Here is a 15,113-nt window from a genome sequence, read left to right on the forward strand (position 1 = left end):
GTATGTTTTTATATAAATTTAATATTCGTTACTTAGTTATGACATTATAGATTGACCCATTTGACCCGAAATGTTAGATCATTGACCTACCTACCATCTAGATATGGAAATTGTTTCATTTTCAAACTGGTTTTAAATTTTGCATTTCATTTATATCATTGATAAAATAATTATTATTTATCATATTTATTTTTGTTTATATTATTAGTATATAATATTATAGATGTGCCCAAAATCGTTTCATATTTTTTGTACTATTCTATTTTAAAACATTTATTTTTAACTATAAATCATGGGTTAACCTATTTGACTTGAAAGGTTGAACCACCAACCCACCCCGTAGATAGGAAGATGGTTTCATTCTATTAATAACTATTGTGTATGAATTTATTAGTGGAATTTAATGATGATAAACAAAAGTATTTTTATATTTCTAAATTTGTATTATTTATTTATTATGACATCATGAAATTATCCATTTGACCCAAAGGGTTGAACTAATTACCTACCACCTAGATGCATGAAAAATATGATTTCATTTCTATGTTTACTTTAAAATATAAAATTTTATTTTATTAATAGTTATTGTGTATGGATTTATTAGTGGAATTTAATGATGATAAACAAAAGTATAAATGTTGGACTTAATGAGAGAGAATGTGATTTATTTAATGATTTAAATGTGAGACTTAATGAAAGGTAATTGAATGTACTTAATGGTATTATTTTAATTAAATTTTTTTCCCTTTTAATGGAGATTAATTAAATTCAAAAGGAGGGGTATTTCAGTAAAGAAAAATTCTAGAAGCCAATACCTCTTCATTCACACTTTTATAAGTAGTATAGATAAGGGAAAATTCCCGATTAGTACCCTGTACTTTGGGCCTAGTGCCACTTTGGTCCCCGAACTTTAAAATGCGACAATTTAGTACCTGAACTTTCAAAACATGACAATCCAGTACCTACTGTTAAATAGTTGTCAACTAGCCGTTAAGTGACATTTGAAAAAGACATAAATGCCCTTTGAGTGTCATCTAATTTTCTTTATCAACCATCAAAGCATTGACAAAAAATTAACAGTCTTAAATCATTTGCAAATAAAACTCGTTCTCTAACAACCAAGACTTCTACAACTTCAAGAAGATTTGGGTCTTTATTAATAATTCTTGCCATATAAAACTCTCCTGAGTAGTTATTGATTATACTATCAATGCCACAACCATTAGGGTTTTACGCCAAGCTTACGAGTCTATTTGATTTGCAGGAATAGGGATTTGGAATTGGAGTTGGAATGTGCCATTTTAATTCCAATTGTTTGGTTGAGCAATTCCAACTATTTGGTTGGACAAAATCATAATCTGGTTCCCATTCTTAGTGGAATAGCATTTTCCCATTTGAGGGAATGGTCATTTCCTCCCTCTCCCTTGGGAATGAAATCTCATTTCTAGCCGATTTCAATTCCAAATTCGATTCCTGCTTGAACCAAACAAACTATGGGAATTGACCATTTCAATTTCCAAAAGATTTTGATTCCAATTCCGACTACGAACCAGATGGACCCAAGTGTTAAATAAAACAGATGCATCATATATGACCCTAAATATCTGGTATTTACAATTAGGGGTGCAACTTGGGTAGGCCTAGCCTGAGCCCAAACCGATCCAACTCGAAATTTTATACAAGCTGGGTTTGGATTTTCGGTCTTCAAGTTGAGCTTGGGCCCGAGAAGTCAGGCTTTTTTATTTTTTGAGTCGAGCTCGGGTCTAGCCCTTAGGTACTCGAGCCCGATTATAGTTAGGGTTGTCAACAGTATTTGAAAATATGATTTCGAATTCAGCTATCCTATTCATTCTGAACAACTAATCGGATTCGAATTCAGATTTGACTTATTCGATTCGATAAATATCCAAATTTGATCGGTTATTTAATTCTTATATATAACATATAAAATATTTAAATGTTTTATATAATATATATATGTAATAATTAAATTATATAAATAATTTATATAGTTATATACCTTATATAAATAAAATATTTATTAATTACCAAAATAATTAATTGGTTAAATTCAAATTGAATTGAATATTCAAATATTTAATCGAAATCAAATTTGAATATTAATATTCAATATTTGTCAGATATTGAATCAAATCTTCTAATTGGATTCAAATTTGGATATTGCCTAATTCTAGTTGAATTCAATCCATTTACACCGCTAATTTGGTTTGGTTTCGATTCGGTGTTTTTAGAAAACCGAAGGTACCGGTTCGGTTTCAGTTAACCAATATAAAAAAAGCGGTTAATCGAACTAACCGATATACATATATTTCTATGTATTATATATATATATATATTTATGTATATTATATTATATTATATTATATATTTTAAATTAATAAATATGCATTATATATAAATATATATTAATAATATATTATTTATTATTTGAGATATAATATTATATATATATTAATAAATTTTTATTATATATTTATATATTTATAATATATATTGTAAAAACTAAAAAATTGACGAACCGAACCGGTCTATCAGTTAACCAACTGGTTTCAGTTCGGTTCTGGTGACTGATTTTCCAAAAACCAATACTACAGGTTGGGTTCAAGAAAATGTCCCACGGTTCAATTGAGCTCAGATGGAGAATATTGGGCTTGACCTCGAGCTATGGCCTTAAGCCCAAATTTTAGGGTCGGGCTTGGGTTGACTATAAACTCGGCCCAACCCACCCTACTTGCACCTCTATTTTACAATAAGGACTATTCAATAAGCCCAAATCAACCCGCCCCACGGTTCAATAAGGACTATTCAATCACATTCGATATCGATTTGAACAAGTTCATGTTTCCCAATGAATAATAGATGGTGTCAAAGAGCTTGAGGGATGAGAAATGTGTGATTTTAGAGTCTCACAAAAAAATTTATGGGGTGGATTGTGATGGAGATGGGCATAGACATCATGGGGACCCCATCAAATCGTTAGTTGTAGACTTGTAGTTAATGGTTTCAGATTTTCATAGCTCTCATTTATTAAAAGGATATAAGGCAAAATAAGATTTTAAAAATTTTAAATGAATTCACATGTGATGTTTTATTTGCAAATATTATGTTTAAGTCTATTTTAAAGTCTTAGGAGTTGGGATATGTTAAAGTCAATTCTTGAAAACTCAGGGCATGTTTAAGTTTATTACACTTTTTTACTGGATTTCATCATCACAAAATTTTTCCTCAAAACACTTCAAGCCATGCATTGAGGGCATCTTCCCATTAATGAAAACGCACAAGTACGTGAGGACAGTGTGAGAACAAATTTTGTGAGGACAAAATCCATTTTCTTTTTTTAATGTAGTGTTCTTGATTTTGTTTTTCAAAAAACAAATTTAGTAGCTCTCCTGAATTGCTTTTTAAAGTTGAAACTTTAAACCAAAGTGTTGAAACCTCCCTTGAAGTTTGGTAGTTGCAATCACCTCCCTTGAATTTTCTAACAGTTGCAAGTATATTTCCTCTCTTAGAATCATTAACAAGAGGCACAAAAATGTCAAAAATATTCATGTAGTTAGTTTTGACCAAAATGTTTATTTTCCAAAATTTTTCTTCACATCAATCACTACCCCAATCCTCTCCAACCTCTTTTCCAAAATTGATTTACTTTCCAAATTTGCCCTTCATATCAATCACTCAAAGGTAAAGTTACAACTTTAAAGTTTAAACTCTTTTTTGTTGTTTATAAAGTTTGTTTTGTTTTTTGTTTTTTGTTTTTAAATCTGCCTCAGTAGTAAGTGTATGGGTATTTTGGATATTTTCAATCATCTTATTAGAAGATTTTAACAGATGGGTCTACTTGTAAATATGTCAAAAAGTTCGGGAGATGATCACAATTACCAAATTTTAGTAGATGTTTAAGCAATGGTCAAAAATTTTATAGGAAGTTTCAGCAATTTATCCTTTATAGTATAAACCATTTACTTTGAGTTTAGATTTGCACCTCACAAGGGGGAGCCCCACAGCACATCCCCACCGTGTATTGAAAACATCTCTCGATGATGACATCATCATTTCTGGTACTATCATCAAGGGATGTTCCCAATACATGACGAGAATGTGCTGTGGGACGTTGCGGGGCGCAGATGTGAACACATTTGCTTTAGAGTGGAAATTATGAAGGTGAATCTATTTATGGCTGCTATGAGAACAAATTTGTGTAGAAATGTGATTTTAAAAGTTTACAGTTTGGAAAGAAGAGTACGCTTGTTTTGTCATAATTTTTTATGGATAATCAGCACAAACAATCATTAGAATAGTTGGGACTTCTAAGTTGGAGATGGAGGAACTAAAAGCCCATGATCAATAAGATAATACAAAATCTTTAATTTTTGTGATATTATCTAAAACTCACCATGACTTTTCAAAACTTCCATAAAACCCCTGTCAACTAGTTGTGTTGTTTAAAACTCACATTTTGTTAGATTTTCATTAGGTTACTGTTAGTGAACATTAAAAGAAGTTGTCCATATAAGCATTTAAGTATTTCACATGACCAAACTACCCTTAACATGGCAAGTCAACCTTATTAAAAAATTATATGACAAAATTACCCTTGATTGCTCATATATAATAATTATACACACACACACTAGTAAGAGTGCACGTGCATTGCACGTGGGAGGTTATAATGATAATGATTAAATTATGAAAAATTAAAAGGAAGTAGCTCTCGAGGTTTAACCGTTGAAGTAAGAGACAAATCTTTAATAATAATGTTTTGTGGCAAACAATGACATTTTCAAATTAACAAAAATAAAGGTTAACTAATATATACATAATTGAATAAATGAATGTTTTTTTTTCAAGATAAAATAATGGGCTCGTGATGGATGGACCTAGAATAAACAGGTGTAAATGGGACCCAGAAAAGTGATAATTAGACCCAAGTCAACAACATTTTGAAAACATTGGGATGGAATAGTGTGCTGCAAATGGAAATTATATCTAATTGTCCGAAATTCAACTCAACTAATTCTATTTGGTTAAGGAGGATTAAATTGCTGAAACCTCTCCTCCCTTGAAGTTTGGTAATTGCAATTTGGTCAATTATCTTGGGCCTTGTCCCTAGCCAGAAACTAAAATCACAAGAGGTGAAAACATAAATATAGATCATAGATTTTACACTATGAGGCTATTTGGCTAATGTCCTAGGGTTTCAAAATGGAAGTTGAGATATAGACACATGTTTGAAGGGACAAGCACTAACTAATATTCCTTTGAAATGTAGATATCTACATTTAAAGAAAAAGAAAACAAAATGAGTAAAAATAATTAAAATTGAAACAAATGACAATCAGATGCGACCTACAAAAATACATAATTACATGCCAATCTTGAAAGGAAACAAAAAAATAGGGAGATTGAATCAGAAGATGGTTTCGATGGTAAGCTTCCTCTTAAAGGGAGCCTTTTCTATAATTTGCTTATGTAGATCCATGAACGCAGACCCATTGTGTGCGAATAATCTTCGAAGATTGATCAGTGAAAGCTTGCTAAAGCTAGCAACTGCAAGGTCAGCTTGGACCAGCTCATACATGCATATTCAAGTCAGAGCCAACAGGACATGTAAGAGTCGTATTGCTAGTTTCAATTAACATGGAAGTAGTACAGAAATCAAATAAATAACCACTCAATTGACATCATAAAATTGGTAATAAATCAGATGGTATTCACCAAAATTCACGAGGGGTTTTGATGGTAGTAAGAATAGGGCTCTAATATTGTTAAAACCATCAACAGGTCTAGGGAAATAGATCAGGAGAGTATTAAATACATAAACATTGATAGCTATTAAATATTGTTCGATTTATAGATAATTGTTGATATCTCATTAATCTTGGGAATGTTGTTAAGTTTTGGTATCGTTTTAATAATACCTAGGCTAGTGGATAACATATGCCATGCAGTTTACTTATGGAAGATATCCACTTATTACCATTTCCCTTTTGATCAATTTTCTTTCAATCATTAATGTGTCCATAGGAAAACTTAAAAATACTTCTCCAGCTTCAACAATCATATAGTCATCTTTGATTGGTTTTATTTTAACCAATCAAAGAAAAATTAATCCACATAGACATGTACAACTTATATACACTAAAAATCTAGAAAATTGTGGGGAAACCATATGGTTATATAATTAGTTTGATCTTTGAATAGAGAATTTATTAGCAAGATACATACGCAGGATGGGCACCAATTAATGCCACAGCCATTACCGTACAATTGTGACAGCCGTTATGCCTCTTGGATCATCCTCGAAAACTACACATTCGGATGGTTTCCGGTCCAACTGCAAATAAATAGTCACTAAACAATTAACCAATATCCCAACGTAAACGCTTACACTCGATATTTTCACTACACCTTTAAGGATCAAATTGGCATAAAGTATGTTACACACGCACACACACTTCAAAAAGACTGGCATGAAGCATGAGGCAAGGTTATGAAGTCGAACATACCTTTAATGCAGCAGAAAGGAATCTGAATTTTAGATTCAATCCCATCTTGGTTTGTCACAATTACACCTATTCATGGGTCGGGCTAGGCTGGGTTTTTATTCATCATTAATGAAAATACGCTAGGCTTGAGCCTGAGCTCAGCCCTGATAAAAAGCCCGAGCCCGAAGCCCGACCTAGTAAAAAAATTTACAATTTTCCCTATTCAAATTAGAATTAAAAATTCAGATGGTTTTTTTTTTCCTATTTAAATGAACAATGGGCCTGCAAGATGGTTTTTTTCCCTTTCTTTTACGTTTTAAAACATAGTTTTACATTCTTAAATAAAAAAATTTATTCAAATGGACATAATCACATAACCCATTTTAAGTCTAATTTTAGGTCGGGCTTAGGCCGGGCTATTTTGACAAAACCCGAGCCCGGCTTAAATTTATTGCAGGCCGGGCTTTTTGACCCGAATTTAAACCCGCGGGCCTATAAACATGCTCAAGCCCGTCTGGAGCCGGGCCGGCCCGTCGGATCACCCAGCCCATGAACAGGTCTAGTCACAATTATCTGCAACTCAAAAAAAGATAGAAGTTAGTTCATTCTAAAATCCAAACAAGACAACCATATGATGTAACAACTATAGGAAAAACCACAGTGCATCTAGGACATAGGATGTGGATCCACCATTTACTATCTTCAGTGGCACCTATTCCATGCCCATAAGATTTAATCAAACCATATGATACACAAAGTAGCCAAGGCTAAGAACATAGATGTATGATACAATGCAAAAACAGGGAATTGGACACACCATATTCCTTAAACATTTATACCGGTGTTTATGTTTAATGCAAGAAAGCATGAAACAGTAGTTTAAGGGGGATTGCAGTGGAAATGGATTTCTTGGCAATAATTGTCAAAGAAAAAAAAAAGAGGAATTTGAAACATCCCTCCACCCCTTACAAAGGGGAAAAATAGCATAGATATCATACGAGTAAAAACCATCCTAGGGAAGCAGAATTTCTAGGGTTTCAGCGATGGCCCTCACCGTCTCTTCCGAGACGTCGTCCAGCTTTACATCACCCAAACAAACCAAGATGGCTTCTCATCCGAGAGAAATAGCATATTAATGCCAAACTAACCACTAAAGTTTTTAGTTAGGGTCAATGGAGCAGACAAGACAACATAGTTAACTAAGCAAAAAAAACTCAAATTTGTCCACAAAATGGTAACAATTTCACTTAAAAGGATACTGCCATCTTCGCTCTCACTCACGGATTTCTTAAGAAAGTTATCCCTAGGAAGATTTCTATCACTGAAGTAGAACTCAACCTATAAGGAGAAGATACAAACGATTTTGCAACCGATTCAAATTCATTACCACCGGGTGCAAAAATAAATAAATAAATAAATACAATTAGGAGGCGAAAAGATCATATGATTTTAACCTGTCGAAGGACTTTCTTTGATGTTTGGTCTCCATTGTAGTCCCGTCTATCGAGTTTGAACAGGTGCAGCAAGACGAAACTCGTAGGTTTGTAGGGTTTTGGCAAATTCTTTTTGAGTTCGGGGAGCATTTTAAATTCCACTTTCTTTTCCCTCTCCCTCTCTCTTGCGAACCCAAGGTCTTCTTTCTCGGTTCTGAGAGAGAAACCGATTGGGTGAGGGTTTAGTGGGAGACAAGGTCATCTTTCTCGGTTCTGAGAGAGAAATCGATTGGGTGAGGGTCTCAGGGAGAAAGAGCTACAGCTATATTCAGAAAATTACAAACTTGTCCTTCACTTGCTAACTACGTGGTTAGACAAATAGGGTTAGTACAAGTTAGTATACATATATATAATTGAAATATTATGCCTAAGCCCGATTCTAAAATTTGCACTCCTAGTGTGGGCTCAGACTCTTATGAGTAATTTTGTTATAAAAAATATTAATAAGCTTGATTGGTCATTCAGGTGTAGTTTGGTCATGCAAAACATTTAAATGTTTATATGAACAATTTCTATTAATGGTTGTTAACAGTCATCTATCTGAAGGTGGATTTTGGATAATAAAGCTTAGTGAGATGGGGCTCTCTATTGGTTGAAAGATATGATGAGTTTTAAGAAAAATGTGTAAAAAAGTCATACCTAGTTGTAAATAATATCTCTTATGTATAATGAGAGGCAAAGGTAGGAGTGGATTCGAGCCGAGCCAAATCGAATATATAACTATTTGAGTTTGACTTGCCGAGGAGAGGTTTGCTAACAGTCATCTATCTATCTGAAGGTGGATTTTGGATAATAACTCAGTGAGATGGGGCTCTCTATTGGTTGAAAGATTTGATGAGTTTTAAGAAAAACGTGTAAAAAAGTCATACCTAGTTGTAAATAATATCTCTTATGTATAATGAGAGGCGAAGGTAGGAGTGGATTGAACCGAGCCAAGTCAAATATATAACTATTTGAGTTTGGCTTGCCAAGGCAGAGGCTTAAGCTAGAACCTTGAGCTCGAGTCAAAAAACCGTAAGCTCGAGCTCAACTTAACTCAAACTCAACTTGACAAAAATGTTTTATAAAAATAAAAAATTATATATACTTTTTTTTATTTGATATTTAAAAAATTAAGAATTATAACAATTAGTTACTATTATATATTAAAATAAAAATATTATATATAATATTTTCTGATGGATTGAAGTCCACTTATCCCAAAAGGGAGACGGTACATTCAGCATAAGGATCACGGAGTGAAGCCCTTTTTTTTGTTGGTAGGAACGGAGTGAAACCCAGGCAACGGGATTTTGATCCCGACACCCGAGTCACCGCCACAACCAGCCAGATGGCCCGGTGCCAAATTGCCAATTGCCAATTGCCAAATGCGTTCGGTGTTTCTCAGCTCAGGAATGAAAAATCATAGATTCCGACTTCGGAGGAAAAAAATTGCCAAACGAAGCCTAAAAGTTTAAATATGATAATACATCAATTCCAAAATTATAAGGTTCTTTATTTTCTTAATCTTGGAAACGACTTAAGTGGCTAAATGGCCAGAGCATAGTCCTCAGCGACCTACTGTCAGATTTCTGAGGTGGAGGGCATTCTACTTATCCCTACAATCCAAGAATGAACAAGACTACTGTAGCGACAACGCAAATGTCGGCATAAGATGAGACGTCAGACGTCCAACTATCAAATAGGGATCCACAGGCCACAGTTTAGAATGATGAGTGAATGTTCACTTGGGTGAGACAAAAGCTGACCACAGGTTTGGGTACAGCGTCCCCAACTGTGCCAATTGTTGGCTCAAAACTCAAAAGCAGTGGCCTGAATTCTGAATGACAACGTCAGTCTGTAGATGACGTGGCGTGTCCTAATTGGCCCTTCTTTTGTTTTTAGTACTCCTCAGTGTTCACGCCAATAAACGACAACAAGGCAAATTCTCCAAACGGTTAAAGCCGCAAAAACAGGTAGGCCCTTTTGAGATACCCATGGATTAGTGCTCGCCTGCTCGGGCCCATTTTGAACTCTTCCGTCGGGTTTTTGACACTGTTGGCTTCACAAAACACAATACTCACCTCTCAAAGTTAACATCGGCGCCCCACGTCTCCAATTCTCATGTGCTATTAATATCTTGGGTTTTCAAATATATAAGTCCTAACAAAAACACCATTGCATTGGAATCTTTAATTCTTTACAAGTTACAATAATCCATATGGAGTATGATATGCTTGGATCTGCTCTTTACAATCTACAGTCCGGATATGTTCTTTATCTTATATTTATTATTTATGAAAAAATGTTTTCAATACATGATGAATGTAGCTGTAAGGTCGGTGTGAGGAACAGGTGTATGTAGGGTGATTTGGCCCAACCTAATAATAGAGGTGCATGTGGATACGACCTCGTTGATAGAACGACAGCTCATCCCAACGTATCCAAGTCTGCAATGGATCAAGCTAGGATAATCGAACCACCTTGGGACAGGCCCATCTCGGAAGCGAATCCACCTCGGGACAAGTTCACTTCGGGGCACGATTGCATTAAGATCACTTCGGTTATCAGGCACTTCGAAATCCGTAGCAGGTCGGACCCAAGTGGCATTAGTTCAGGTAATATTGACCGACCTCCACATGATAACCCCGAAGATCTCGTCACCGGATTCCACGTTTTACGAGATCATACCTCGTAACGGCTGGCCTCATCTCCTCCGACCGATTCGAACGGCAGTGATATGCCTTATCGGCTGGCGACGTTATCTCCTATTAATTCGGTAACGGGCCTCATCACGGCAAGAATCCCAAAACCACTCCGAAAAAACCCACGAGGACTCCAGTATATAAAGACCCCAACCCTTTGGGGGCAAAGGTACACGTAATCACTGCTCACTAACTCTCTAGCTTTCTAAATTACCTCCAGCTTGCAAGTTACTAACTTAAGCATCGGAGAGACCTTGCCGGGTAAGCACCCTTGGGTTCTCTGATTCTCTCTGTACAGATCCGTCTAGTCCATCATCTACTGGAAGCCGAATCATCTCCAGGTAGGAACAACCAAATTGAACAGCATCACCTGTCAAATATGAAATAACAAACACTTATGGCATTCAAGTATTACACATGGGCAGAATGTAGGAGGTATTTGGGATGATTGATGATTCTTGTGAAGTTTACCCAAAGAAAAGAGAAGATTGTTGTGATGAGTTCTCATAAGTTGTTGATTTTTTAGATGATCCGAGATTGTTTATTTGGTATCATTGATATCATGTCATCCGATTTTCAAAAGTTGCATATGAATTTGTTTGGCAATGATTAGTAGCAGTGATTTTTAACAGGAATTATTTTTCGTATCCACATGATCACGTCAAATGCCACATCATCCACAAAAAACCAGAATTGGCTTGAAAAGAGGAATCATCGAAGATGGAGATTCATCTTTTCAGCTCAGTTTTGGGTATGTTTGGAACCAATGTGAACTTCTCAAAAATTGGCGCCACATTGGATCTACACCAACGACTCTTTTGTTTGGTGGCCGATTTTCCTGATTTTTGAGAAATCATTGAAAAATAATAATTGGAATCAGGCCCAAAGGAGGGATCACCATTTTCAATGATTCCATCCTTTTTTCTCTGGGATGACATGGCATTGTATGTGTAAAGTGGAGATAGTGATTTTGTTTCAACACATGTTGAGTTTTTCTATGATATTTTATGCATTTTTACAACTTTTTCTGAGAAATTTTTGTAATCTCTACAATTGAATGTGATATTTTAGACCATTTGATAAGGATTAGGTGGTGTCTAAAACATGTGGGTGGAATACAATGAATAAAATAACTCCAATGAATAAAAAATCACGGAGAATCATTATCAAACACATTCATAACTGGCTTCAAAAAAGAAACGAAAGACACATTCATAACTGATTTTTTTAGAACTGTAATAATTACTTTTAAGCCCTGTTCGCATTTTGGTAAGTTATTTATCTGGATAAATGCATTTACCCAGGTAATTATTTTGTAGGAAATATTTACACGTGTAATTGGATTTATCCATATTCTTTTATTTCCATGTAAATAAGGCAATTGTCATTTTATTCATAAAAATTCATTATTACAAGAGGCACTTTTGTCCCTTTCAAATGTTGGCAAGTTTTGCCCCAAGGTGGGAAAGTCATTTACCCACCTAGGAGATGGGTATCACTTACCTGGAAAATAAACTTTCCCTTGGTAAATGATAACTAGGAAAATAAACATTCCTTTCGTCCCCACATAAATCTGAAAAAAGAACATGTGGTTTTTTGTCAATGGGAATCAAAATCCCATTGACCAACTTTCCCCCCTTTCAAAATCTAGAAAAAGAACGCCCCCTTAGAGGTGTATTGGAGTTTGTGAACTTTTCTTGGCTCTGAAGTCTGAATGTAGAGAATGTTGTTTTGAAATTTGAATGTTGAGTTCTGAAAAAATGACAATTAACCATTTTAACCTTGGATAACAGAAAGCTTGTTTAATTATTTAACAAACTAATTAACAATTAATAAAATGAATATAAAAATATAAATAATAGAATTGATAAAATAATAAATAATTAAATATTTTAAAAATTAAGTAATTATTAATTAATTAATTAATATTTAAAATAAATAACTACACAAATATTAATTAATAAATTTTTATTATAACTATTAATAAATATTTTTAGAATTAATTACCTAATTATTTTAATATCTTAAGAATTAATTAAATAAAAAATAAAAAAATTATTATTTTAATTAATTATGAAATACATAATTGATATTTGTTATTTAATTCATTAATCATATAAATTAATTAAATAGCAATTAACGATAATTAATTCATTGATTTTAAATTAAAATAATTATTTATTAATGAATTTATAATTAATTAATTAATGTATAACAACTAATTTTTTAATTAATTCATTCATTAATTTTTAATAATTTATTAAATAGATAATTATATAATAAATTATTAAAATGATAAATTATTACTATATAATAAAAAATAATATATTTATTATTAGTTAAATACTTTTTAACAAGTAATAATTAACTTTCATTTATTAATTAAATGATTTTGAATAGTTAATTATTGATTATTAATTAATATGTAGTAATTAATTAATTTTAATTTATTAAAATAATAAAATGTTAAATTATTTAGTGGATAAGAAAATAAAATTATGAGATAATAAAATAATTAAATAATATATAGATAATTAATAATAAATATTGTTAATTATTATTATTATTATTATTATTATTATTATTATTATTATTATCATTATCACTATTATTATTATATAGGTTTTTCAAAGTGTAGTATATGTGAAAGGAAGAAGCTTTGGGGGATAGTTTTGGAAAGCAAAAAGTAAAATTAGTGGAAAACAAAGACTGATATGATTAAAATTAGAGAGGGACTTTGGGTTATATATATATATATATATATATATATATATATATATATATATATATAATATAATATAATATAATATAAATTAGACGGTCCATGTCAGCATGCCTCTCCTTTGAGAGAAGCTATTTATCTATCTTCTCTATTTTTGCATTTTTTCTTATTTTCTTTTGTTTAAAAAATATAAAACAATACTCATTGCTTATCTTGATTAGATTAATAAATTTGCACACTATTAGAGAAAGACATTTGGGTTTTCCAAGGCCTCTTATTTTAATGTATGTTATTATTACATTTAAAAGACATTTAAGAGAAATAGAGAGACGTGTGAGTTTTTAAAGACCTTTTATTTTAATGCATGTTATATTACATTGAAGAGAGAGAGAGAGAGAGTAGCAATAACATAAACCAAGGTTTTTAAAACCAAATTGGACAACTAACCGGTCAGAGATCTCGTTCCCAAGTTGAACAGTCCGACTATTCAAATCGAATGGATGACACGTAGTGACAAAAAAAAGGGCAAAACCGTTGGATGGTTGAAACGGTTTGACCGCCCAGGTCAGCGATTTGCTGAGCAAATCAATGGCTATTGGCAAAATAACGGTTATGGGGTAAAACAGAACTAGTCACTTGACCGGTTCCCAGTTTTTCGATTTGGTCCGGTTTTGAAAACCATGATATAAATAGGTTGAGGTTAAACAATAAAAAAATTGTCAATTTAAAAATCCACTATACTTTCACTAAAAATAAATATTAAGAAAACTTAGTAAATATTAAAAATGTGTTTTAATTCCACTTAAAAATTCAACTTAATAAACACTAATAAAAATAAGAAATTTAAATATAAAATTATTAATTGATAGTTTTAATAATATTATTAGATAACTTATGAGTTGAGACCTTAATAAACGCTAATAAAAAATATTAATTGAAAGTTTTAAAATACCAACAATTAATTAAAAATCCAAAAAATTCTGAAAAACCTAAAAATAATTAAAATACTAAAAATAATTAAAAAATATATGAAATTAATAATATTTTATATTAATAAGTATATTTATTGAAAATAATTAAAAAGTATAATTAATAGTATTTTATTATTAAAAAATACCAAAAATTATTAAAATTTACCCTATCTAGATATTATTGAAAAATATTGAAAATTAGTTGTATTTTTTATTAAATATGGTATTTATTTATTTATTTATTTATTTTAATTTTAATGAAAGCAGGTACAAATTAATTTTGTAGTGACTAATATGCAAAAATAAATGATGAAAATACTGAAAATTATTGAAAAATACTCATGTGCAAAAATTACTGAATTATAATGAAAAGAACACCAAAAATTAATTAAAAATCCAAAAATTCTGAAAAAATGTAAAGCTTAATTAAAATACTAAAAATAATTAAAATATTTAATTAATTGTATTTTATTGCAAAAACACTGAATAATAATGAAGAAATGATGTATTTTAATTATTAATAGTAATATAATTAACAACAATTATTTTTAAACTATAATTAACAATAATCATAATTTAAGTTATAAATAGTAGAAAATTACATTTAATTACCAAAAAGTTATATTTAATTATCATAAAATTTCATTTAATTAGTTTTAGCTAAAAAATTAGCAATAATTTTGAAAATATGATAATTTCCGAAAATTACTATATTTCAAATAAATATAGTAATTTAA

General features: G+C 31.7%; 1 long non-coding RNA gene across 2 annotated transcripts; it reads right to left on the bottom strand.

Annotated features, from left to right (window-relative positions):
* Positions 1-6,083: 6,083 nt before the first annotated feature.
* On the bottom strand, positions 6,084-8,288 carry LOC148801020 (uncharacterized). 2 transcript variants are annotated; one of them, XR_016084409.1, is made up of 3 exons: positions 7,961-8,288; positions 6,528-7,844; positions 6,084-6,355 (listed from the first exon to the last, which is right to left on the bottom strand). It is a non-coding gene; the product is annotated as an uncharacterized LOC148801020 (long non-coding RNA). The 2 variants fall into 2 exon arrangements; XR_016084408.1 differs by having other exon boundaries at positions 6,084-7,844.
* Positions 8,289-15,113: the final 6,825 nt, after the last annotated feature.

The sequence above is a fragment of the Nelumbo nucifera genome, chromosome 3 (genome assembly GCF_055504915.1).
Source record: "Nelumbo nucifera cultivar China Antique chromosome 3, China Antique-T2T, whole genome shotgun sequence".
NCBI lineage: Eukaryota > Viridiplantae > Streptophyta > Magnoliopsida > Proteales > Nelumbonaceae > Nelumbo > Nelumbo nucifera.